Raw genomic sequence first — 25,112 nt, forward strand, 5'->3', positions numbered from 1 at the left:
CTTCTTGCCTTTGGCTCGGGAGCCCGGACAGGCATCAGAGTAGCATCCGGTCAGATGTCTTTTGAGGTCTTGTTCTGGGCTGTTCTCGACAGCTGTGATTTGTGACAATAGTGACGGCAAGGATGCGTTCTAGCAGATTAGGCCTCGTAGCGATGCGGAGATCCGTAGAGCATTCTGACGCTAGGGTTGTCGGGCATCCTTCTCTGCCTTGCTTGGAATAGGTCATTCAGTTAGCATCTTGTTCCTGCAGGGTTCTCTGAGCCTTAGAGGCTCGCCATCAGTCTCAGCTAGGTCATCTCATTCTGCAGTCTCTGGCTCCCTGAGGGCATTCTTCTCGCTCAGAGCTTTCTCCCCCTCTTGTGTCCCCTTGTTTGTCTTGTTCTGTGTCACGGGTGTCTGGGTATTTGGCCTGGAGCTGCTCTGCCCTGCTGCATAGCCTGGTGTAGGTCTAGAATGGGGCGTGTCCTGGGGCCTGGAAATTTGTAATGTGGGGTGTATTTGGACTCTAGATGGGATCTGTAGATTGATGAAGGCTATCTGGAGCTGTTCAGTTATCCTGCAGTGCTCTGACTTTTGTGCTAACGTTCTTTCAGACGCAGCCAGATGGAATCCGTGGCAGAGGGCCCCGTCCCGGGTGAGGGGGGTCCCCCGAGAAGGTCAGTCACCGTTTGTCTTTGCAGGGGGAGTATAAATGGTGCCTCTGTATTACAGCTATTTTCTTTGTTGTTATTTTTAGGAACTAAAGCCAGATACTAGCGGTCAAGGTAAGTGGGTAAGGTGAGCGGTGGCAGGCAGCAGTTGTTCTTGCTCCGGTCTCAATTCCCGGTGCAGCTCTTAGGCTCCGTTCTTGTTTGCGTGCTCTAGGCGGTCCGCTCGTATTACGCCGAGACCCCCCTCAGCAACGGGGCCGCAGACCCCCGCTTCGTCACTCTCGTGGGAATTCGGGAAGCAGTGCACGGAACTGTGATGAAGCCTTGATCTTTGTCGTTTGAAGGTGTCACCCGGGGAGCCTTCAGGAGCGGCCGAGGAATTGCTGTAAGTCGGGGAGCTAGGGAGGAGGAGCCAGGGTCCACTCGAGTTTCAGCAATGCCACGTCACCTCGTCTCCTCTTCACCCAGGCAGACCCTGCCGCGAGGGCATCGGCCTCCGGGCGCGGCCAGATGAGGCGGACGTTCTTAGGAGAATGGTGAGTAGCAGAATTGTTATTGGTTATTGGCCGCTGTGCAGCTAAGATCCTGCAGTGATGTTTGGTGTTCTTGATTGTAGCCGAGCAAGGGGCCACAGTCGGTGACTCTAGGAGACTGCCAGCGGGCGAGGCGGCCTTCCTCGGCACCGGACGTGGATTCTCGTCCCCGGACATCCGAGAGATAAGTCGAGGGCTGGGACCCTGAGAGGGGATGGAAGCGAGGCGCTGGGAGGGCTTTTGGAGGCAGCTTTGGAGATGGGGGTGGCCCTTTAGGCCACATAAAGGAAAAGCCTCACAGTGCTGAAGTGCTCAGGGCAGAGCAGTGCCGGTGCACGGTGTGTCACTTGTCTGTCGTGCCTTCTGTGTCTTTTGCCTTAGTCCTTTGAGGGGCTTATCGGAAGCCCGGGCGTCCATCTTAGCATCTCTCATCTCTGTGTTCCTCGGCCCCGTGCTGATTCCTTCTTGCCTTTGGCTCGGGAGCCCGGAAAGGCATCAGAGTAGCATCCGGTCAGATGTCTTTTGAGGTCTTGTTCTGGGCTGTTCTCGACAGCTGTGATTTGTGACAATAGTGACGGCAAGGATGCGTTCTAGCAGATTAGGCCTCGTAGCGATGCGGAGATCCGTAGAGCATTCTGACGCTAGGGTTGTCGGGCATCCTTCTCTGCCTTGCTTGGAATAGGTCATTCAGTTAGCATCTTGTTCCTGCAGGGTTCTCTGAGCCTTAGAGGCTCGCCATCAGTCTCAGCTAGGTCATCTCATTCTGCAGTCTCTGGCTCCCTGAGGGCATTCTTCTCGCTCAGAGCTTTCTCCCCCTCTTGTGTCCCCTTGTTTGTCTTGTTCTGTGTCACGGGTGTCTGGGTATTTGGCCTGGAGCTGCTCTGCCCTGCTGCATAGCCTGGTGTAGGTCTAGAATGGGGCGTGTCCTGGGGCCTGGAAATTTGTAATGTGGGGTGTATTTGGACTCTAGATGGGATCTGTAGATTGATGAAGGCTATCTGGAGCTGTTCAGTTATCCTGCAGTGCTCTGACTTTTGTGCTAACGTTCTTTCAGACGCAGCCAGATGGAATCCGTGGCAGAGGGCCCCGTCCCGGGTGAGGGGGGTCCCCCGAGAAGGTCAGTCACCGTTTGTCTTTGCAGGGGGAGTATAAATGGTGCCTCTGTATTACAGCTATTTTCTTTGTTGTTATTTTTAGGAACTAAAGCCAGATAGTAGCGGTCAAGGTAAGTGGGCAAGGTGAGCAGTGAGCGGTGGCAGGCAGCAGTTGTTCTTGCTCCGGTCTCAATTCCCGGTGCAGCTCTTAGGCTCCGTTCTTGTTTGCGTGCTCTAGGCGGTCCGCTCGTATTACGCCGAGACCCCCCTCAGCAACGGGGCCGCAGACCCCCGCTTCGTCACTCTCGTGGGAATTCGGGAAGCAGTGCACGGAACTGTGATGAAGCCTTGATCTTTGTCGTTTGAAGGTGTCACCCGGGGAGCCTTCAGGAGCGGCCGAGGAATTGCTGTAAGTCGGGGAGCTAGGGAGGAGGAGCCAGGGTCCACTCGAGTTTCAGCAATGCCACGTCACCTCGTCTCCTCTTCACCCAGGCAGACCCTGCCGCGAGGGCATCGGCCTCCGGGCGCGGCCAGATGAGGCGGACGTTCTTAGGAGAATGGTGAGTAGCAGAATTGTTATTGGTTATTGGCCGCTGTGCAGCTAAGATCCTGCAGTGATGTTTGGTGTTCTTGATTGTAGCCGAGCAAGGGGCCACAGTCGGTGACTCTAGGAGACTGCCAGCGGGCGAGGCGGCCTTCCTCGGCACCGGACGTGGATTCTCGTCCCCGGACATCCGAGAGATAAGTCGAGGGCTGGGACCCTGAGAGGGGATGGAAGCGAGGCGCTGGGAGGGCTTTTGGAGGCAGCTTTGGAGATGGGGGTGGCCCTTTAGGCCACATAAAGGAAAAGCCTCACAGTGCTGAAGTGCTCAGGGCAGAGCAGTGCCGGTGCACGGTGTGTCACTTGTCTGTCGTGCCTTCTGTGTCTTTTGCCTTAGTCCTTTGAGGGGCTTATCGGAAGCCCGGGCGTCCATCTTAGCATCTCTCATCTCTGTGTTCCTCGGCCCCGTGCTGATTCCTTCTTGCCTTTGGCTCGGGAGCCCGGACAGGCATCAGAGTAGCATCCGGTCAGATGTCTTTTGAGGTCTTGTTCTGGGCTGTTCTCGACAGCTGTGATTTGTGACAATAGTGACGGCAAGGATGCGTTCTAGCAGATTAGGCCTCGTAGCGATGCGGAGATCCGTAGAGCATTCTGACGCTAGGGTTCTCGGGCATCCTTCTCTGCCTTGCTTGGAATAGGTCATTCAGTTAGCATCTTGTTCCTGCAGGGTTCTCTGAGCCTTAGAGGCTCGCCATCAGTCTCAGCTAGGTCATCTCATTCTGCAGTCTCTGGCTCCCTGAGGGCATTCTTCTCGCTCAGAGCTTTCTCCCCCTCTTGTGTCCCCTTGTTTGTCTTGTTCTGTGTCACGGGTGTCTGGGTATTTGGCCTGGAGCTGCTCTGCCCTGCTGCATAGCCTGGTGTAGGTCTAGAATGGGGCGTGTCCTGGGGCCTGGAAATTTGTAATGTGGGGTGTATTTGGACTCTAGATGGGATCTGTAGATTGATGAAGGCTATCTGGAGCTGTTCAGTTATCCTGCAGTGCTCTGACTTTTGTGCTAACGTTCTTTCAGACGCAGCCAGATGGAATCCGTGGCAGAGGGCCCCGTCCCGGGTGAGGGGGGTCCCCCGAGAAGGTCAGTCACCGTTTGTCTTTGCAGGGGGAGTATAAATGGTGCCTCTGTATTACAGCTATTTTCTTTGTTGTTATTTTTAGGAACTAAAGCCAGATAGTAGCGGTCAAGGTAAGTGGGCAAGGTGAGCAGTGAGCGGTGGCAGGCAGCAGTTGTTCTTGCTCCGGTCTCAATTCCCGGTGCAGCTCTTAGGCTCCGTTCTTGTTTGCGTGCTCTAGGCGGTCCGCTCGTATTACGCCGAGACCCCCCTCAGCAACGGGGCCGCAGACCCCCGCTTCGTCACTCTCGTGGGAATTCGGGAAGCAGTGCGCGGAACTGTGATGAAGCCTTGATCTTTGTCGTTTGAAGGTGTCACCCGGGGAGCCTTCAGGAGCGGCCGAGGAGTTGCTGTAAGTCGGGGAGCTAGGGAGGAGGAGCCAGGGTCCACTCGAGTTTCAGCAATGCCACGTCACCTCGTCTCCTCTTCACCCAGGCAGACCCTGCCGCGAGGGCATCGGCCTCCGGGCGCGGCCAGATGAGGCGGACGTTCTTAGGAGAATGGTGAGTAGCAGAATTGTTATTGGTTATTGGCCGCTGTGCAGCTAAGATCCTGCAGTGATGTTTGGTGTTCTTGATTGTAGCTGAGCAAGGGGCCACAGTCGGTGACTCTAGGAGACTGCCAGCGGGCGAGGCGGCCTTCCTCGGCACCGGACGTGGATTCTCGTCCCCGGACATCCGAGAGATAAGTCGAGGGCTGGGACCCTGAGAGGGGATGGAAGCGAGGCGCTGGGAGGGCTTTTGGAGGCAGCTTTGGAGATGGGGGTGGCCCTTTAGGCCACATAAAGGAAAAGCCTCACAGTGCTGAAGTGCTCAGGGCAGAGCAGTGCCGGTGCACGGTGTGTCACTTGTCTGTCGTGCCTTCTGTGTCTTTTGCCTTAGTCCTTTGAGGGGCTTATCGGAAGCCCGGGCGTCCATCTTTGCATCTTTCATCTCTGTGTTCCTCGGCCCCGTGCTGATTCCTTCTTGCCTTTGGCTCGGGAGCCCGGACAGGCATCAGAGTAGCATCCGGTCAGATGTCTTTTGAGGTCTTGTTCTGGGCTGTTCTCGACAGCTGTGATTTGTGACAATAGTGACGGCAAGGATGCGTTCTAGCAGATTAGGCCTCGTAGCGATGCGGAGATCCGTAGAGCATTCTGACGCTAGGGTTGTCGGGCATCCTTCTCTGCCTTGCTTGGAATAGGTCATTCAGTTAGCATCTTGTTCCTGCAGGGTTCTCTGAGCCTTAGAGGCTCGCCATCAGTCTCAGCTAGGTCATCTCATTCTGCAGTCTCTGGCTCCCTGAGGGCATTCTTCTCGCTCAGAGCTTTCTCCCCCTCTTGTGTCCCCTTGTTTGTCTTGTTCTGTGTCACGGGTGTCTGGGTATTTGGCCTGGAGCTGCTCTGCCCTGCTGCATAGCCTGGTGTAGGTCTAGAATGGGGCGTGTCCTGGGGCCTGGAAATTTGTAATGTGGGGTGTATTTGGACTCTAGATGGGATCTGTAGATTGATGAAGGCTATCTGGAGCTGTTCAGTTATCCTGCAGTGCTCTGACTTTTGTGCTAACGTTCTTTCAGACGCAGCCAGATGGAATCCGTGGCAGAGGGCCCCGTCCCGGGTGAGGGGGGTCCCCCGAGAAGGTCAGTCACCGTTTGTCTTTGCAGGGGGAGTATAAATGGTGCCTCTGTATTACAGCTATTTTCTTTGTTGTTATTTTTAGGAACTAAAGCCAGATAGTAGCGGTCAAGGTAAGTGGGCAAGGTGAGCAGTGAGCGGTGGCAGGCAGCAGTTGTTCTTGCTCCGGTCTCAATTCCCGGTGCAGCTCTTAGGCTCCGTTCTTGTTTGCGTGCTCTAGGCGGTCCGCTCGTATTACGCCGAGACCCCCCTCAGCAACGGGGCCGCAGACCCCCGCTTCGTCACTCTCGTGGGAATTCGGGAAGCAGTGCGCGGAACTGTGATGAAGCCTTGATCTTTGTCGTTTGAAGGTGTCACCCGGGGAGCCTTCAGGAGCGGCCGAGGAGTTGCTGTAAGTCGGGGAGCTAGGGAGGAGGAGCCAGGGTCCACTCGAGTTTCAGCAATGCCACGTCACCTCGTCTCCTCTTCACCCAGGCAGACCCTGCCGCGAGGGCATCGGCCTCCGGGCGCGGCCAGATGAGGCGGACGTTCTTAGGAGAATGGTGAGTAGCAGAATTGTTATTGGTTATTGGCCGCTGTGCAGCTAAGATCCTGCAGTGATGTTTGGTGTTCTTGATTGTAGCTGAGCAAGGGGCCACAGTCGGTGACTCTAGGAGACTGCCAGCGGGCGAGGCGGCCTTCCTCGGCACCGGACGTGGATTCTCGTCCCCGGACATCCGAGAGATAAGTCGAGGGCTGGGACCCTGAGAGGGGATGGAAGCGAGGCGCTGGGAGGGCTTTTGGAGGCAGCTTTGGAGATGGGGGTGGCCCTTTAGGCCACATAAAGGAAAAGCCTCACAGTGCTGAAGTGCTCAGGGCAGAGCAGTGCCGGTGCACGGTGTGTCACTTGTCTGTCGTGCCTTCTGTGTCTTTTGCCTTAGTCCTTTGAGGGGCTTATCGGAAGCCCGGGCGTCCATCTTTGCATCTTTCATCTCTGTGTTCCTCGGCCCCGTGCTGATTCCTTCTTGCCTTTGGCTCGGGAGCCCGGACAGGCATCAGAGTAGCATCCGGTCAGATGTCTTTTGAGGTCTTGTTCTGGGCTGTTCTCGACAGCTGTGATTTGTGACAATAGTGACGGCAAGGATGCGTTCTAGCAGATTAGGCCTCGTAGCGATGCGGAGATCCGTAGAGCATTCTGACGCTAGGGTTGTCGGGCATCCTTCTCTGCCTTGCTTGGAATAGGTCATTCAGTTAGCATCTTGTTCCTGCAGGGTTCTCTGAGCCTTAGAGGCTCGCCATCAGTCTCAGCTAGGTCATCTCATTCTGCAGTCTCTGGCTCCCTGAGGGCATTCTTCTCGCTCAGAGCTTTCTCCCCCTCTTGTGTCCCCTTGTTTGTCTTGTTCTGTGTCACGGGTGTCTGGGTATTTGGCCTGGAGCTGCTCTGCCCTGCTGCATAGCCTGGTGTAGGTCTAGAATGGGGCGTGTCCTGGGGCCTGGAAATTTGTAATGTGGGGTGTATTTGGACTCTAGATGGGATCTGTAGATTGATGAAGGCTATCTGGAGCTGTTCAGTTATCCTGCAGTGCTCTGACTTTTGTGCTAACGTTCTTTCAGACGCAGCCAGATGGAATCCGTGGCAGAGGGCCCCGTCCCGGGTGAGGGGGGTCCCCCGAGAAGGTCAGTCACCGTTTGTCTTTGCAGGGGGAGTATAAATGGTGCCTCTGTATTACAGCTATTTTCTTTGTTGTTATTTTTAGGAACTAAAGCCAGATAGTAGCGGTCAAGGTAAGTGGGCAAGGTGAGCAGTGAGCGGTGGCAGGCAGCAGTTGTTCTTGCTCCGGTCTCAATTCCCGGTGCAGCTCTTAGGCTCCGTTCTTGTTTGCGTGCTCTAGGCGGTCCGCTCGTATTACGCCGAGACCCCCCTCAGCAACGGGGCCGCAGACCCCCGCTTCGTCACTCTCGTGGGAATTCGGGAAGCAGTGCGCGGAACTGTGATGAAGCCTTGATCTTTGTCGTTTGAAGGTGTCACCCGGGGAGCCTTCAGGAGCGGCCGAGGAGTTGCTGTAAGTCGGGGAGCTAGGGAGGAGGAGCCAGGGTCCACTCGAGTTTCAGCAATGCCACGTCACCTCGTCTCCTCTTCACCCAGGCAGACCCTGCCGCGAGGGCATCGGCCTCCGGGCGCGGCCAGATGAGGCGGACGTTCTTAGGAGAATGGTGAGTAGCAGAATTGTTATTGGTTATTGGCCGCTGTGCAGCTAAGATCCTGCAGTGATGTTTGGTGTTCTTGATTGTAGCCGAGCAAGGGGCCACAGTCGGTGACTCTAGGAGACTGCCAGCGGGCGAGGCGGCCTTCCTCGGCACCGGACGTGGATTCTCGTCCCCGGACATCCGAGAGATAAGTCGAGGGCTGGGACCCTGAGAGGGGATGGAAGCGAGGCGCTGGGAGGGCTTTTGGAGGCAGCTTTGGAGATGGGGGTGGCCCTTTAGGCCACATAAAGGAAAAGCCTCACAGTGCTGAAGTGCTCAGGGCAGAGCAGTGCCGGTGCACGGTGTGTCACTTGTCTGTCGTGCCTTCTGTGTCTTTTGCCTTAGTCCTTTGAGGGGCTTATCGGAAGCCCGGGCGTCCATCTTTGCATCTTTCATCTCTGTGTTCCTCGGCCCCGTGCTGATTCCTTCTTGCCTTTGGCTCGGGAGCCCGGACAGGCATCAGAGTAGCATCCGGTCAGATGTCTTTTGAGGTCTTGTTCTGGGCTGTTCTCGACAGCTGTGATTTGTGACAATAGTGACGGCAAGGATGCGTTCTAGCAGATTAGGCCTCGTAGCGATGCGGAGATCCGTAGAGCATTCTGACGCTAGGGTTGTCGGGCATCCTTCTCTGCCTTGCTTGGAATAGGTCATTCAGTTAGCATCTTGTTCCTGCAGGGTTCTCTGAGCCTTAGAGGCTCGCCATCAGTCTCAGCTAGGTCATCTCATTCTGCAGTCTCTGGCTCCCTGAGGGCATTCTTCTCGCTCAGAGCTTTCTCCCCCTCTTGTGTCCCCTTGTTTGTCTTGTTCTGTGTCACGGGTGTCTGGGTATTTGGCCTGGAGCTGCTCTGCCCTGCTGCATAGCCTGGTGTAGGTCTAGAATGGGGCGTGTCCTGGGGCCTGGAAATTTGTAATGTGGGGTGTATTTGGACTCTAGATGGGATCTGTAGATTGATGAAGGCTATCTGGAGCTGTTCAGTTATCCTGCAGTGCTCTGACTTTTGTGCTAACGTTCTTTCAGACGCAGCCAGATGGAATCCGTGGCAGAGGGCCCCGTCCCGGGTGAGGGGGGTCCCCCGAGAAGGTCAGTCACCGTTTGTCTTTGCAGGGGGAGTATAAATGGTGCCTCTGTATTACAGCTATTTTCTTTGTTGTTATTTTTAGGAACTAAAGCCAGATAGTAGCGGTCAAGGTAAGTGGGCAAGGTGAGCAGTGAGCGGTGGCAGGCAGCAGTTGTTCTTGCTCCGGTCTCAATTCCCGGTGCAGCTCTTAGGCTCCGTTCTTGTTTGCGTGCTCTAGGCGGTCCGCTCGTATTACGCCGAGACCCCCCTCAGCAACGGGGCCGCAGACCCCCGCTTCGTCACTCTCGTGGGAATTCGGGAAGCAGTGCACGGAACTGTGATGAAGCCTTGATCTTTGTCGTTTGAAGGTGTCACCCGGGGAGCCTTCAGGAGCGGCCGAGGAATTGCTGTAAGTCGGGGAGCTAGGGAGGAGGAGCCAGGGTCCACTCGAGTTTCAGCAATGCCACGTCACCTCGTCTCCTCTTCACCCAGGCAGACCCTGCCGCGAGGGCATCGGCCTCCGGGCGCAGGCAGATGAGGCGGACGTTCTTAGGAGAATGGTGAGTAGCAGAATTGTTATTGGTTATTGGCCGCTGTGCAGCTAAGATCCTGCAGTGATGTTTGGTGTTCTTGATTGTAGCCGAGCAAGGGGCCACAGTCGGTGACTCTAGGAGACTGCCAGCGGGCGAGGCGGCCTTCCTCGGCACCGGACGTGGATTCTCGTCCCCGGACATCCGAGAGATAAGTCGAGGGCTGGGACCCTGAGAGGGGATGGAAGCGAGGCGCTGGGAGGGCTTTTGGAGGCAGCTTTGGAGATGGGGGTGGCCCTTTAGGCCACATAAAGGAAAAGCCTCACAGTGCTGAAGTGCTCAGGGCAGAGCAGTGCCGGTGCACGGTGTGTCACTTGTCTGTCGTGCCTTCTGTGTCTTTTGCCTTAGTCCTTTGAGGGGCTTATCGGAAGCCCGGGCGTCCATCTTTGCATCTTTCATCTCTGTGTTCCTCGGCCCCGTGCTGATTCCTTCTTGCCTTTGGCTCGGGAGCCCGGACAGGCATCAGAGTAGCATCCGGTCAGATGTCTTTTGAGGTCTTGTTCTGGGCTGTTCTCGACAGCTGTGATTTGTGACAATAGTGACGGCAAGGATGCGTTCTAGCAGATTAGGCCTCGTAGCGATGCGGAGATCCGTAGAGCATTCTGACGCTAGGGTTGTCGGGCATCCTTCTCTGCCTTGCTTGGAATAGGTCATTCAGTTAGCATCTTGTTCCTGCAGGGTTCTCTGAGCCTTAGAGGCTCGCCATCAGTCTCAGCTAGGTCATCTCATTCTGCAGTCTCTGGCTCCCTGAGGGCATTCTTCTCGCTCAGAGCTTTCTCCCCCTCTTGTGTCCCCTTGTTTGTCTTGTTCTGTGTCACGGGTGTCTGGGTATTTGGCCTGGAGCTGCTCTGCCCTGCTGCATAGCCTGGTGTAGGTCTAGAATGGGGCGTGTCCTGGGGCCTGGAAATTTGTAATGTGGGGTGTATTTGGACTCTAGATGGGATCTGTAGATTGATGAAGGCTATCTGGAGCTGTTCAGTTATCCTGCAGTGCTCTGACTTTTGTGCTAACGTTCTTTCAGACGCAGCCAGATGGAATCCGTGGCAGAGGGCCCCGTCCCGGGTGAGGGGGGTCCCCCGAGAAGGTCAGTCACCGTTTGTCTTTGCAGGGGGAGTATAAATGGTGCCTCTGTATTACAGCTATTTTCTTTGTTGTTATTTTTAGGAACTAAAGCCAGATAGTAGCGGTCAAGGTAAGTGGGCAAGGTGAGCAGTGAGCGGTGGCAGGCAGCAGTTGTTCTTGCTCCGGTCTCAATTCCCGGTGCAGCTCTTAGGCTCCGTTCTTGTTTGCGTGCTCTAGGCGGTCCGCTCGTATTACGCCGAGACCCCCCTCAGCAACGGGGCCGCAGACCCCCGCTTCGTCACTCTCGTGGGAATTCGGGAAGCAGTGCGCGGAACTGTGATGAAGCCTTGATCTTTGTCGTTTGAAGGTGTCACCCGGGGAGCCTTCAGGAGCGGCCGAGGAGTTGCTGTAAGTCGGGGAGCTAGGGAGGAGGAGCCAGGGTCCACTCGAGTTTCAGCAATGCCACGTCACCTCGTCTCCTCTTCACCCAGGCAGACCCTGCCGCGAGGGCATCGGCCTCCGGGCGCGGCCAGATGAGGCGGACGTTCTTAGGAGAATGGTGAGTAGCAGAATTGTTATTGGTTATTGGCCGCTGTGCAGCTAAGATCCTGCAGTGATGTTTGGTGTTCTTGATTGTAGCTGAGCAAGGGGCCACAGTCGGTGACTCTAGGAGACTGCCAGCGGGCGAGGCGGCCTTCCTCGGCACCGGACGTGGATTCTCGTCCCCGGACATCCGAGAGATAAGTCGAGGGCTGGGACCCTGAGAGGGGATGGAAGCGAGGCGCTGGGAGGGCTTTTGGAGGCAGCTTTGGAGATGGGGGTGGCCCTTTAGGCCACATAAAGGAAAAGCCTCACAGTGCTGAAGTGCTCAGGGCAGAGCAGTGCCGGTGCACGGTGTGTCACTTGTCTGTCGTGCCTTCTGTGTCTTTTGCCTTAGTCCTTTGAGGGGCTTATCGGAAGCCCGGGCGTCCATCTTTGCATCTTTCATCTCTGTGTTCCTCGGCCCCGTGCTGATTCCTTCTTGCCTTTGGCTCGGGAGCCCGGACAGGCATCAGAGTAGCATCCGGTCAGATGTCTTTTGAGGTCTTGTTCTGGGCTGTTCTCGACAGCTGTGATTTGTGACAATAGTGACGGCAAGGATGCGTTCTAGCAGATTAGGCCTCGTAGCGATGCGGAGATCCGTAGAGCATTCTGACGCTAGGGTTGTCGGGCATCCTTCTCTGCCTTGCTTGGAATAGGTCATTCAGTTAGCATCTTGTTCCTGCAGGGTTCTCTGAGCCTTAGAGGCTCGCCATCAGTCTCAGCTAGGTCATCTCATTCTGCAGTCTCTGGCTCCCTGAGGGCATTCTTCTCGCTCAGAGCTTTCTCCCCCTCTTGTGTCCCCTTGTTTGTCTTGTTCTGTGTCACGGGTGTCTGGGTATTTGGCCTGGAGCTGCTCTGCCCTGCTGCATAGCCTGGTGTAGGTCTAGAATGGGGCGTGTCCTGGGGCCTGGAAATTTGTAATGTGGGGTGTATTTGGACTCTAGATGGGATCTGTAGATTGATGAAGGCTATCTGGAGCTGTTCAGTTATCCTGCAGTGCTCTGACTTTTGTGCTAACGTTCTTTCAGACGCAGCCAGATGGAATCCGTGGCAGAGGGCCCCGTCCCGGGTGAGGGGGGTCCCCCGAGAAGGTCAGTCACCGTTTGTCTTTGCAGGGGGAGTATAAATGGTGCCTCTGTATTACAGCTATTTTCTTTGTTGTTATTTTTAGGAACTAAAGCCAGATAGTAGCGGTCAAGGTAAGTGGGCAAGGTGAGCAGTGAGCGGTGGCAGGCAGCAGTTGTTCTTGCTCCGGTCTCAATTCCCGGTGCAGCTCTTAGGCTCCGTTCTTGTTTGCGTGCTCTAGGCGGTCCGCTCGTATTACGCCGAGACCCCCCTCAGCAACGGGGCCGCAGACCCCCGCTTCGTCACTCTCGTGGGAATTCGGGAAGCAGTGCGCGGAACTGTGATGAAGCCTTGATCTTTGTCGTTTGAAGGTGTCACCCGGGGAGCCTTCAGGAGCGGCCGAGGAATTGCTGTAAGTCGGGGAGCTAGGGAGGAGGAGCCAGGGTCCACTCGAGTTTCAGCAATGCCACGTCACCTCGTCTCCTCTTCACCCAGGCAGACCCTGCCGCGAGGGCATCGGCCTCCGGGCGCAGGCAGATGAGGCGGACGTTCTTAGGAGAATGGTGAGTAGCAGAATTGTTATTGGTTATTGGCCGCTGTGCAGCTAAGATCCTGCAGTGATGTTTGGTGTTCTTGATTGTAGCCGAGCAAGGGGCCACAGTCGGTGACTCTAGGAGACTGCCAGCGGGCGAGGCGGCCTTCCTCGGCACCGGACGTGGATTCTCGTCCCCGGACATCCGAGAGATAAGTCGAGGGCTGGGACCCTGAGAGGGGATGGAAGCGAGGCGCTGGGAGGGCTTTTGGAGGCAGCTTTGGAGATGGGGGTGGCCCTTTAGGCCACATAAAGGAAAAGCCTCACAGTGCTGAAGTGCTCAGGGCAGAGCAGTGCCGGTGCACGGTGTGTCACTTGTCTGTCGTGCCTTCTGTGTCTTTTGCCTTAGTCCTTTGAGGGGCTTATCGGAAGCCCGGGCGTCCATCTTTGCATCTTTCATCTCTGTGTTCCTCGGCCCCGTGCTGATTCCTTCTTGCCTTTGGCTCGGGAGCCCGGACAGGCATCAGAGTAGCATCCGGTCAGATGTCTTTTGAGGTCTTGTTCTGGGCTGTTCTCGACAGCTGTGATTTGTGACAATAGTGACGGCAAGGATGCGTTCTAGCAGATTAGGCCTCGTAGCGATGCGGAGATCCGTAGAGCATTCTGACGCTAGGGTTGTCGGGCATCCTTCTCTGCCTTGCTTGGAATAGGTCATTCAGTTAGCATCTTGTTCCTGCAGGGTTCTCTGAGCCTTAGAGGCTCGCCATCAGTCTCAGCTAGGTCATCTCATTCTGCAGTCTCTGGCTCCCTGAGGGCATTCTTCTCGCTCAGAGCTTTCTCCCCCTCTTGTGTCCCCTTGTTTGTCTTGTTCTGTGTCACGGGTGTCTGGGTATTTGGCCTGGAGCTGCTCTGCCCTGCTGCATAGCCTGGTGTAGGTCTAGAATGGGGCGTGTCCTGGGGCCTGGAAATTTGTAATGTGGGGTGTATTTGGACTCTAGATGGGATCTGTAGATTGATGAAGGCTATCTGGAGCTGTTCAGTTATCCTGCAGTGCTCTGACTTTTGTGCTAACGTTCTTTCAGACGCAGCCAGATGGAATCCGTGGCAGAGGGCCCCGTCCCGGGTGAGGGGGGTCCCCCGAGAAGGTCAGTCACCGTTTGTCTTTGCAGGGGGAGTATAAATGGTGCCTCTGTATTACAGCTATTTTCTTTGTTGTTATTTTTAGGAACTAAAGCCAGATACTAGCGGTCAAGGTAAGTGGGCAAGGTGAGCGGTGGCCGGCAGCAGTTGTTCTTGCTCCGGTCTCAATTCCCGGTGCAGCTCTTAGGCTCCGTTCTTGTTTGTGTGCTCTAGGCGGTCCACTCCTGTTACAGTGAGTCCACGTCCGCAAGTGGCCAATGGACCCCCGGTTTCGCTTCTATGGGAATTGATATTGTGAACTAAATTTTTCTTGTAGTTTTTGGGTATTTTTGGTTATTTTTGATGTATTATTGTTTTCAATTGTAGGTGTTATATTTTGAGATAACTTCCTTGTGGTTTCTTTTTGTTAAGTTTTTCTTTTTTTTTTTTTTGAATGTAAGTGTTATACTTGGATTTTTTTAAATGTTTTTTGTAATTTGTAGTTTTGTTGTTTAGTTGTAATTTGGTATAAGAGTGTATAGCTGTTATTTTAAATGTATGTTATGTGGAGGAATTTTTGTATTTACTCTGTGATTTCTGTGAGGGATACAGGTTAGTTGTGAAGAGGTATACTTAACACGGCATTTAGAAAATAGATTTTTAGGATTGGTGACCAATAAACATATTGTATTTGGATGGGTGGTTTTAGTGTTGCTTATGTTTTGTTTTGGTTGTGGAACTCTTTATCTTGGTGGTGTTTTTTTTTTTTTTTTGATTTTTTTTTTTTTTTTTACTACTTTACATAAGGTTTGACATAGTGAGTAGGACACTTGTGTGGTCTATCTTTTGTAGAAACCTAAGTATATCTTCAGGTTATAAAGTTTACGGGACTACTTTCTTGACTTCTTACCAAATCTTTTTTAGGGGAACTTTTTTATACTCTGATTTTGAAATCAATGAAGAAAAATGAGAAAACGCAAGAGGTAGATAAGTTTTTTTCTTCTAGGACAAAAAGGGTTTAACATAGAAACTGCTTGGTCTAATCTGGCGTGGGGGGTTTCCGTGCGACGGTCCGGCCGGCCGCGGGGTTCGGCATCAGGAGAGCCCCGAGCTGTGCGCGCTGCACGGGAGGCGGCGCCGCCCCCAGGGAGTGGAACCGATCCAAGCTGAGCCTGACCGAGCCGAGTTGATCCGAACGCAGCGAGCGGCAGCGAGTTCAGCCGAGCCGAGCTACGCCGAAGAGGCGAATCCAGCCGAGTTTGGCCAATAATAGCCGAGTCTAACCGAGCCGAGCTCTGCCGAGCGCAGCACTCCGAGCAGGGCTGGGCGCCGGGGCGGGCTCGTGGTGGACAGGCGCTCTGTGAGGCTTCCCCTCCTATCCCTCTCTCTACTCCTCCTTCCTCCTCCCCGTATTTCTCCTCTTCTCTCTCTTTCCCCCATTTCCCGCTCTGCCCAAAGCCAGCTCCTTTCTCTTCCTTTTTGGCATCCCCTCTCCCTTTCCCGCTACGCTTCCTTCTTTCTCCCCATATTACTGTTCTTTGTCCCCCAGACCCTCCCCTCCTCTCCCTCCTAAACCCCACCCCCCACTGCCTTTACGTCCTTCCTGTCCCGTCCCTATCCCGCTCCTCCGTTCTATTCCTCTTCTCTCCCTCCTCTGTGCACCGTCCCTCTTCCCCGCTCCCGGCCTTTCCCTTGCCCTCCCGCTTTCCTCCACAGCCCGACCTCCCTCCCTCCCTACCCTTTCTCATGCCCTGCTGTCCCTCCTCTCTTCCCGTCGCCCCGTTCCTACTTTCCCCGCAGCCGCGGGGCCGGGGGCGCCGGAGAATAAAGCCCAGAGGGCCGGAGCCCGGCGCCCCCGGGCCCTTGCGGGAGTCCCCGCACGGGGCCGGAGGCTCTCGGCGGATCCCCCCGTGCCGGTCAAACCCCGCCCGGCCCCGCCGGACCTGCGGCTTTGCCGGCATCGCGCTGAGAGCGGCCCCCGCTCGGTGCCGTGCCGTCCGTGCCGCGTCCCCGCCGTCTCTGCCGCTCCCTCTCTCTGCCCCTCGCCCGTGACAGCGAGGCTGGGCAGGAGCTTCAACCCTTCTGGGGGCTGCCCCCCTTTCTCGTTGCGGCAGAGTCCCTTTCGGGGGGGATGTACATGTGGAAAGGGATGGAAGCAAGTGCTGGGCTGCTGTCCAGGGCAGTTAGACTCGTTCTGTGCCTTCTTTGGCGGCCAGGAAAAGGGAGTGAAGACTCGGGGCTCTGGTGTCATTTGGGGCACCCCAAGGTCCCTAGGAGGGGGAGGCATACTGCGGTGGAGGAGCAGGTGGGTGGCGAATGAGGGGGGGTCATGCCGGGTGCCGTCCCCCCGAGGGACCCAAAGCTGCCCCAAAATGCACAGGGAGGGGGGTGTGTAGAATACTAAATTCTGGCAAGTGTTTCGTTTTTATAGGTATTGCTAAAGAATAGGAATTTATTGCTAAATTCATTTGGAAAGAAACCCAGAGCAGCCCCAGGTGTGAGCTTTGAGGATGAGGACGGGGGCGGCTCCTACCGCAGGCTATTTTAGGGAAAGGGTTTGCCTCAGGTCCCTTTTGCATGGAGCTGCTGGAGCAGAGGGGTTTATGGGGAGCTCCGGGGGCTGTCTCATGGAAGGACGGTGGGAGCTTCTGACAGGGTCTGGGGGAGCACCTGGATACATGGAGCATTGCTCAAGGGAGGTGCCGAGGGACAAACCTTTGTGCCGGGAAGTTGCAGCCAAACACGTAAGCCGGTGTGGATTTGTAGCGGGGACTTTTCTCCTTTCCCTTTTAAGTTTCATCTTGCAATCACTTTCTGCTGCCCCGGAAAAAAAAAAAAAAAAAAAAAGGGCTTTTGAGGACAAAAGAAATTCAAATTGAGAGAAGCGACTTCTCTTCCATTATTGTCTGTTTGAACTGGGAGGGATCCTCCTTCACTTGTGGTTTTGAGGGTACTGATTGAAGGAAAACCTGCCTTTTCCACGGTGTTAGGGGTATCACAGGGGTGACTGGGAATCCTTGTGTTGTATTTTAAATGGAAGGGGAAAAATATTGTTGTCGTATGATGGGTTTAATCTGAGGCTAGCCCCTCCATTTTCATCTGCCTAAGTTTTCAACTGAGGGGGCAGCCCTGTTGTCCGTCCTTGTAAAGGGTTTGGATTGAGGTTAAAATCCCCCTTTTACCATCATTTGAGTAAAACCCCTTTTCCTGCTATTATAGGGGATGAAATTGATGGGGAGAACTCATTTATTTGCCCTTGTTGAAGTGAGGTGAGCACTTGAGTCTGGCGTCAGTTTTGCGGGTTCAGTTGAAGGAAGCTGCAGCTCTCGCAGCGTTTGAAGGGTTGATATCGGGGTGTGCCGCTGCATTTGAGGGTGCTTCTTCTGCCCCTGGCCCGGCACCAAAGGTTCCGGCGCGGGAGCTGCTGCGTTGCCTGGGGAGCTGCCGAGGTGGAAGGGGACTTGGGCGCGGCCGGGCTGGCGCGGGACTGCCGGAGCCGCGCCGGAGCGAGGCGTGCGGAGCCGCGGGGAGCTTTGCCGGGCCGGCGGGCGGGAGAGGCGGCGCGGGCGCTGCGCCGGTGCCGGCCGGTGCCGGTCGCTCCGTCCGCTCCGGGCGCGGGGCTCGGGCGCCGCCGGGGCCCCCTGGGCCCGGTGCCGGCCCCGCCGGGCAGGGGGAGCGGGCGGGGGTCTCCCGGCGCGGCGCCGCCTCTGCCTGCCGCAGGAGCCGCTTTCCTGCCGGGAGCCGCGCTCCGCCCGGTGCTGGGAGCGCGGCTTTTCATTTTCCGAAGGTCCTTGGTGTAGCGGTTTGGAGGTGGTTCTTAGGAATTGATTGTATCGTTTTATTTTTTTTGTAGTTGGCGTATGATAAGGAATACGGTCTACTTCTTGAATGTTATGGTTCTTGGTTCATGTGTTGATGATAAGGGTTTTCTTTGAATTGAGTTTTGCTGTTGGATTTTTTTTTTTTTTGATGGTGTATTATGTTTTTAAAGGACGTGTTTTTTAAGGTTCACAATGGTTTTTATGGGTCGTTGCATGAAGTAGAGGGTAAGTTTTTAATTCTCTTGTAATGGCTCTTATTAGCGTATGTAGTGTTTGTTTTGGTGGGTTTGAGGTAGTGTCCTATAGTTAATTGGTGAGGTTTTTAAAATATTGTTAACTACATTACCGTTTATTATAGGGATTTTATTTCTTTGGTTTGTTTGATTGTACTGTATGTTTTATGGTTATGGATCCTTTGGGAGATATTGTTTATGGCTACATTTATCTTTTGGCATCGTGTTTATTTCTAGGTGGTATTTTTGTTTTGATGGTTTGAGACATTATGGGTTCATTGAGTTAGGAATAATTTTTGTGTTGTTGTTAATGTAAGGGTTTTTTTTTGTAATTTGATGTATTTGGTGGTTTTTTATTAGTTTTATTTTGGGAACATGGGTATTTATATGGTGGATTTTTTAAGGTAGTTTTATTTTGGTAGTGATTTTTTATTTCTTGGTGGTTTAGATTTTTTTATATCGTTAATTAGGTTGGTGGTTTTTTTTGTAAGTTTTATAGAGTATTGGTTGCTCTTTATGAGTTAGTGTAGAGACAGAGTTTTAGTAAGTTGGTTGGATTTATTTTTTTAGTGTTGTGATTTGCTCTGTGGGTTTCTATATGGTTGTTTTTTATTTCTGTTTCATTTTTGTGATGTGATAAGAATTGTTAGTGAAAAGAGTGTAGTGTGTTTTTTTGCTGGTAGTTGGTTCTATGGTGGAGTTTTTTAAATTAGCGTTATTTGGTTTTGGGGTTTTTTGTTTGTTAGAGATTAGGTTTTTTTGTTAGTTGGAGATTAAAGTTTTTATTTTGGGGTTAATTTGTAATGATTTTTAAGGTTTTAGGGCAATTAGAGTTTTGACAGGGGTGTACTGTATGATGAGAGTAATTTCTTTGTTTTATGTGGAGTTGATGGCAGGGTAGAGGACATTTTTGCATAGAATATGTGTTCTAATCACGGTAGTTGGGATGGTATGAGTTGTTGTTTTTTAATTGGATGAACCAAGGTATTGAGCAAGCTGGTTGCTGTTGGAGACCACCCAAAAAGCACATTCCACCAATGATGGAATTGGCCTTTTTCCAATAATTTAAATACCTTCCGTATAGTCTCCATGTCATGGTATATTGTAATCAGAGTTCTCTTTCCTTCATCTTGAATTTCTTTAAGAATTTCCTTTAATTCATGATGTTTCAAACATTGGGTAACCAAAGTTGTTCATCCCTATAGGCACAGGCAATATTTCTTTGACAGTAATTAAGTTTGCCTTTATATGTTGGTATGATACCCCAGGTACCTGACAGGAATAATCAATTTTGACAAAGTTCTAAATGCACAAGTTAAATTGAGTTTTTTTCACAGTGATCTCATCCACTATTATAGCGGGGCGTGCTATTCGAGGCAGACACAGCCTTGTCCTGTATACATGAGCAAGGTTGTCTGGTTAATGGGATGCATTTCAAAGTGATAAATACTTTGCTCTGTATCCAGAGCCTAAATTCAGAGCAGTTTGTTAAGCATTTGTATCAGTATTTGGGATTCTTGATGAGATTCATGAAATCCATCCTGGATGTACACACATTTATATCTTTACACATTTTTTCCTCCTTATACAGTTGCATTTGTAATTTGTAGCGTTTGATCCAGAGACTTACAGGAGTCAAAATCATAGGCTTTCCCTTGGCACTTATATACCAGTCACATTATTTATAAGCAGTACCGTATTAGCTGCGGTTATAGCAATAATTATAAATGCCACAACTCTCTAAGCTACACCTACCTGATTATCTATTACAACTACAAGCTTTTCTATTCTTTGGGAGGATTATATCACTATGCTTATCATTTTACTCACACTCTAGTTATTTCCTCTAGAAAGTTTTAATTTTAGTTTATAAAATAACTGGTATAACTTTCTCAAGTCCCTCAGGAGTTTCTTCACTTGGGAAATACGGATCCAGGCGTTTTGTTCCTTAATCTTGATTGCAGTAAAGGTGGTGAGGAGCATTTGGAATGGTCCCTCTCACTGCAGTTCCAGAGTCTTCTCTGCAACAGACTTAAGATATACATAATCCCCAGGCTGTACACTATGTACTGGTTCATAACAATTCTTTGGTCACCTCTTGTGCTTTGGTAGTTCTAGTAGGGAAAGCTTCTGGCCACCCTGAAAAGGTATCTGTTAACATCAATAGGTATCAATACCCCCCTCTCCTGGGTACTTCTGAAAAATTAGTTTGCTGTTGTTGTCCAGGTTCAAGTTTTGTTTTAGGAATATTTTTGGGAGTAGTTTGGAGGCAAAGGCTACATTGGCGAGTCACCCGAAACACTGTATTTTGCAAGTTTCTGGCTAGGATTCTCTTTTTCAAGTAATTATACAAGGCATCTATTCCCTAATGTGTTCTCTCACGTTCATCTTTCACTTATGACTATAGCACGTAAGAGGAGATCACCAGCTTTCCTTTCTCTGCATCTGTAACAGCCTACCCCTCTCGATTATAACTTCTACTTTTTCAGCAAGCCTTTTTTCTTTTTTACTGTATCTTGGCTTACTTTCAATAGAAATTTGTCCATCTGGGATTAAGGCTGCCTCAACTGTCTCAACAATTACCTCACTTTTAACTGCTTCTTTTGTCTCTCTGTCTGCCAGCTCATTCCATTCTTCTAATTCAGAGCTCACTTTTTTGTGTGCCTCGATGTGCGCGACAGCTGGACTGCCTCCAACGGCTTTATTATCTCTTGTGCACGTTTAATGCTTTTTCTTTGCGAGTTCAACAGTTCTCTTTCCTTCCAGATGGCTCCACGCACACGGACTACCCCAAACGTATACCTCGAGTCCATAAATATTGATTTTCTTTCCTTTTGCCAGCTCTAAAGCCCCAGTTAAGGCAATTATTTCAGCCTTCTGTGCCAAGGTGTCGGTCAGTAACGATCTAGACTCTATTACCTCTCGGCTCGTGCTAACCGCATACCCAGCATATCTTTTTCTGCTGATGACATAGCTACTTCCATCAGTAAACCAGGTCTCAGTGTCCTCGAGAGGGTTGTCCTTCAGATCCGGGCAACTGGAGTAGGTAGCTTTGATAGTCTCCAGGCCATCCTGGATCACCGGTTCTCCCATACTACCACTGAGGAAAGAAGCTGGGTTCACAATGTTAGTCACCACAATTTCTACATCATCTCGGTCCACCATTATGACTTGGTATTTCAAGAATTTCTGTGGAGAGAGCCAACGTCCCTTTTACTTCCAGCCTTTCCTTCCAACATTGCAGACATCGCGCGGGACACCAGCAGAGTCATCTTCTGGCCCGGGGCGAAGCCGCGCGCTTCTCGGACGTTCGCCGCCACCGCCGCAAAGCTCCGAGGCGTCCCGGCCATCCCTTAGCCGCCGCATCCAGCCGCTTAGAGAGGCAGGCGACCGCCCCGCGGCACGGGTCCAGATCTCGCGCTAACATTCCCAAAGCAATTCCCTGCTTTTCACGAGAAAACAGGAACGGTTTACTCACATCTGGAAGTCTTAGTGCTCGAGGTGACACGAGGGCCTTCCTTAGCTGGCCAAAGGGTCGTACCGATTCTGTCGTCCATCGGAGATCTCCGTTTCCTTCCCTGATCACAGCATACAGGGGTTTAACTAACAGTTTATAATTATACACTTGTTATAAATAGAGGCGAATAATTTGTTCAGCCTTTCAAGAGTCAATCAGAAATTTATTGATTACAGCGAGTGACGGCTAGCAAACGGCGCCGGGTGCAGCCGGGGAGTCCCCGCTCCGCCTACGGCTCACACACCGTTTTCCCCCTTCCCACAGTCTTTTTATACTTTTTTTTTTTCCCGGGGCCGTGGTATCTCTGGGTGTACTCTGCGCTTGCGCCCTCTGTTGCCAGGGGGTCGTCTTCTACTCTCCGGTGGTCGTTTGACAAAGGCTCTTCTCTTCTTCCTTGGTGAAAGTCCACGGCCCTGTAATGGTCTTTTCCATATAAGGTTATATGTTATATGCACCTAAGTTCTAATTACACAACTAGCTTAAGTAAGCAACATATTAGCTAGTTTCTGTCTGGCAGTTTTCTGTTATCTACACAAGGCTTCTCCTTTGGCTCTCTGTTATCTTACACAAGGCTTCTCCTTTGATTTTCTGTTATCTACACAAGGCTTCTCCTTTCTGTCTTGATGAACAAAGAGTCTTTTCTACCTTATTACAATCCCCCCTTTTCTTTTTCTTTCTTTTGTTCATCAAACTTTTTTAGTTATTTTAACAGTGTTATAAAATGGGGGTTTAACATCAAAACAAAGCTAACCACGTTTTGTAATCTGGGGGTTAGGCACGCTCTCTCTACTAGCTTCTAAAGGGTGTTAAATCGAGAATCTTCGCTAGTGGGTATTATTGTCTGGTTATCACTTGTTGAATTTTCTATTCCTGAGTTACTTTGATTACTGATTATTTCAACATAACCTGGCTCTCTATCTTTGGCTATTACCAGGTTAGGGCCTACTGGCCGGGTATCTGGTGGGATAGGCTCTTTCTTACTGGGTTCTATGTACTGAAAACCCCACGTTCGTCTTACTGTCTATCTCGGATCTGACGGTTTAGTTACATTCATATACACAAATTGACAATTCCCCGGATTGACCATGCCGCTCGACCAGTCCTTCTGCGGAGCTTTACAGCCGTGGGGTCTTTAAGAAACAGTAAGCCATTGATCTCCTCCTACTGACCAATCCGATGCTATTGTTTCACAGCCCCAATACCCACAGAAGTATTCCCCGGGGTAATTGCAATATCCCTTTCCTGGATTTGATGCTGGACACATCGATGGGGGCCAATGTGCATAATGACGATGTAAAACTAGGAGATCTGGACAATAGCTGAGTTTGAATTTCCTTCCTATCTACTCAGGGTAATATCTATTTAAAGGGTCAATGTGAAAATTGAGAATATCTTCCTGGTAATAACATCATCAGAATTACAATAACGATAACTTGCCAAGGAGGACGGAGTCCAGGTTTTGTACTTAACTCATAATTTCCTACCATTTCCCTTTTAGCTTGTTGCCCTTTTTGTTTACCCAGGGAGGTTGAGTCAGTACCTTTTGGGGAGATTATCAATACCCAGTCGGTAATATTTGGAGTATCTCTGCATTATTCCACTTGGGATCGGGAAGAGCCTGGTTCTTGCCCCTCTGCCTCGCCCGCCGACTCTGGTGCTTCGAGCCGCGGGGATTACCATCTTCTCGGCAGCAGCGGTACTCTCCAGCGCATCCGTTACCTTTTCCCCTTCTAGCCGTATACCGCTCCCAGTTCTTATCCTTGACCGGGGATGAGTCACACGGGATTTCTTTCAGCTCTTTCCGACAACAGCGGTTTACAATATGGGCAGCAAGGGGGGGACAGGTTCATTCAGGTGGAAAAAAATTCTCAGGGTTAACCCCTTTTCTGTAAACCTCCCACCACTCTTCTGATTTGAACCTTACCCACTTATTCTCCAATTCCCCTAACTCTAATATGATTCTTGTTAATCCTTGCTCTAGCTTGTAGCAGCTGGAGCAAATCCCAGTAGGTGGCTTTCCTTTGCGGCAACGGACTCACCACCGTTCTGGCAAGCTTTACAAACAAAGCACACAAAAGGATAACAATCACAACGTATTTCTTTACACACTACTCCATAATCATCAGCCAAGGGGTAAGTGTATCTTTTCCGTTCCCCTTCTTGGTCTATCTGGATTACCCAGACTGAGTCCGACAGTTTTTCTTCGAGGTGACCTTCAGGTTTCCGGGTCGGCTCGTTACTCTCCAACCGTCAGCTGTAGTCCTTTTGTCTATCGGATTGTAACCTGCATCTGTGGGTCACACTAGGGGAGCACAGTGAGGCTTCCTAACAGGGTAGGATGCATACGTATACTTTTATTCGTCCACATTACCTTAACTTTATTTTTCACTTACTCTCACGCACAACAAAACAATCACAACAACAAGGTACCTTTTATTTTTCAACACACTTTTTACACTTTTAGGTTTCCCTGGCCAGTCTCAGTGTTCTCGGATACCCCTCAATCCAGCTGTGTTGTTCCTAACTCCAGATCCTCTCCGATTTATCTTCAAACGGGCAAAATTTTTATTCAATTCTGGGTGCTCTCGAATATTAATATCTCAACCCAGCAAACTTAATTCTGGGTGCTCTCAGAATGTTAATCCCTCAACCCAGCAGGTTTGAATCAACCCTGGATGCTCTTGGAATATTAATCCCTCAACCCAGCAGGTTTGAAGCAACCCTGGATGCTCTTGGAATATTAATCCCTAAACCCAGCAGGTTTGAATCAACCCTGGATGCTCTTGGAATATTAATCCCTCAACCCAGCAGGTTTGAAGCAACCCTGGATGCTCTTGGAACATTAGTCCCTCAATCCAGCAGGTTTAATCAAGCCTGAATGCTCTTGGAATATTAATCCGTCAATCCAGCAGGTTTAATCAACCGTGGATGTTCTTGGGCATTCTTATCCCTCAATCCAGCAGAATTTTTAGGGGCCCCTCCTACACATTTTACCTTTTATTTTTCCCCAATAGATTATGCCAAGAAAACCCTCTTTTTACCTTTTAATAATTTTTTTTTCTAATTAATTACCTTTTATTCCCCCCCCCCACCAAGGGGTCCCCACTCTTTCTCTGAGACCCAGTCCCAGGGGGGGTTCTCTCACTCTTTTTATCACTCACTTCATCTCTTTACTGGCCGCTTTTCTCGCGAAAAAGACGGAAACGCAGCATGGGAGACTACCGCTCTCGCTTAGCAGGTCTGGGGTAACCAGCCCGCCTCTCATTCACACACATTCATCCCCCCTTTATTCGCCCTGTAATGCAAAGGATCTCCCAATGACAGCTTTTAACACTGAAGGGCAGTGCTATTGTATAACGAACACTTAACTCTTAGCCCAGCCGGGCTCGCTGGCTACTTTTGCAAGCTCTTTACCAACTAGCGATGCTTGTAAGCGGTGCTTGTAACTCCTAGCTTGTACCACGCTCCCACTAGCTGCGCTATCAGCTAGCGGCGTTCAAAGCAGCTCCTCAAACCGCGGCTTGTGCCCGCGCGCCCGCTGCGCTATCAGCTGGGCCGCGCCTAAAGCACCTTTGCAAGCCCCGACTTAAGCCCCGCGCCGCGCTCCGCCCGCTCACCAGAGACAGCCCGTGCCGCGCATGCGCACCACCCGCTCCATCAGGGAGTGTAGCTGAACTGCCCCGCGCATGCGCTCTTCGGCACCGCCGCGC

At 51.7% G+C, this 25,112-nt stretch overlaps 1 long non-coding RNA gene across 1 annotated transcript; it reads left to right on the forward strand.

The window, feature by feature from the left end:
• Positions 1–2,228: 2,228 nt before the first annotated feature.
• LOC128803990 (uncharacterized) lies at positions 2,229–2,853 on the forward strand. The gene is made up of 3 exons (XR_008435891.1): positions 2,229–2,300; positions 2,381–2,686; positions 2,770–2,853. It is a non-coding gene; the product is annotated as an uncharacterized LOC128803990 (long non-coding RNA).
• Positions 2,854–25,112: the final 22,259 nt, after the last annotated feature.

This window comes from Vidua macroura, chromosome 2 (assembly GCF_024509145.1).
Source record: "Vidua macroura isolate BioBank_ID:100142 chromosome 2, ASM2450914v1, whole genome shotgun sequence".
Taxonomy (NCBI): domain Eukaryota; kingdom Metazoa; phylum Chordata; class Aves; order Passeriformes; family Viduidae; genus Vidua; species Vidua macroura.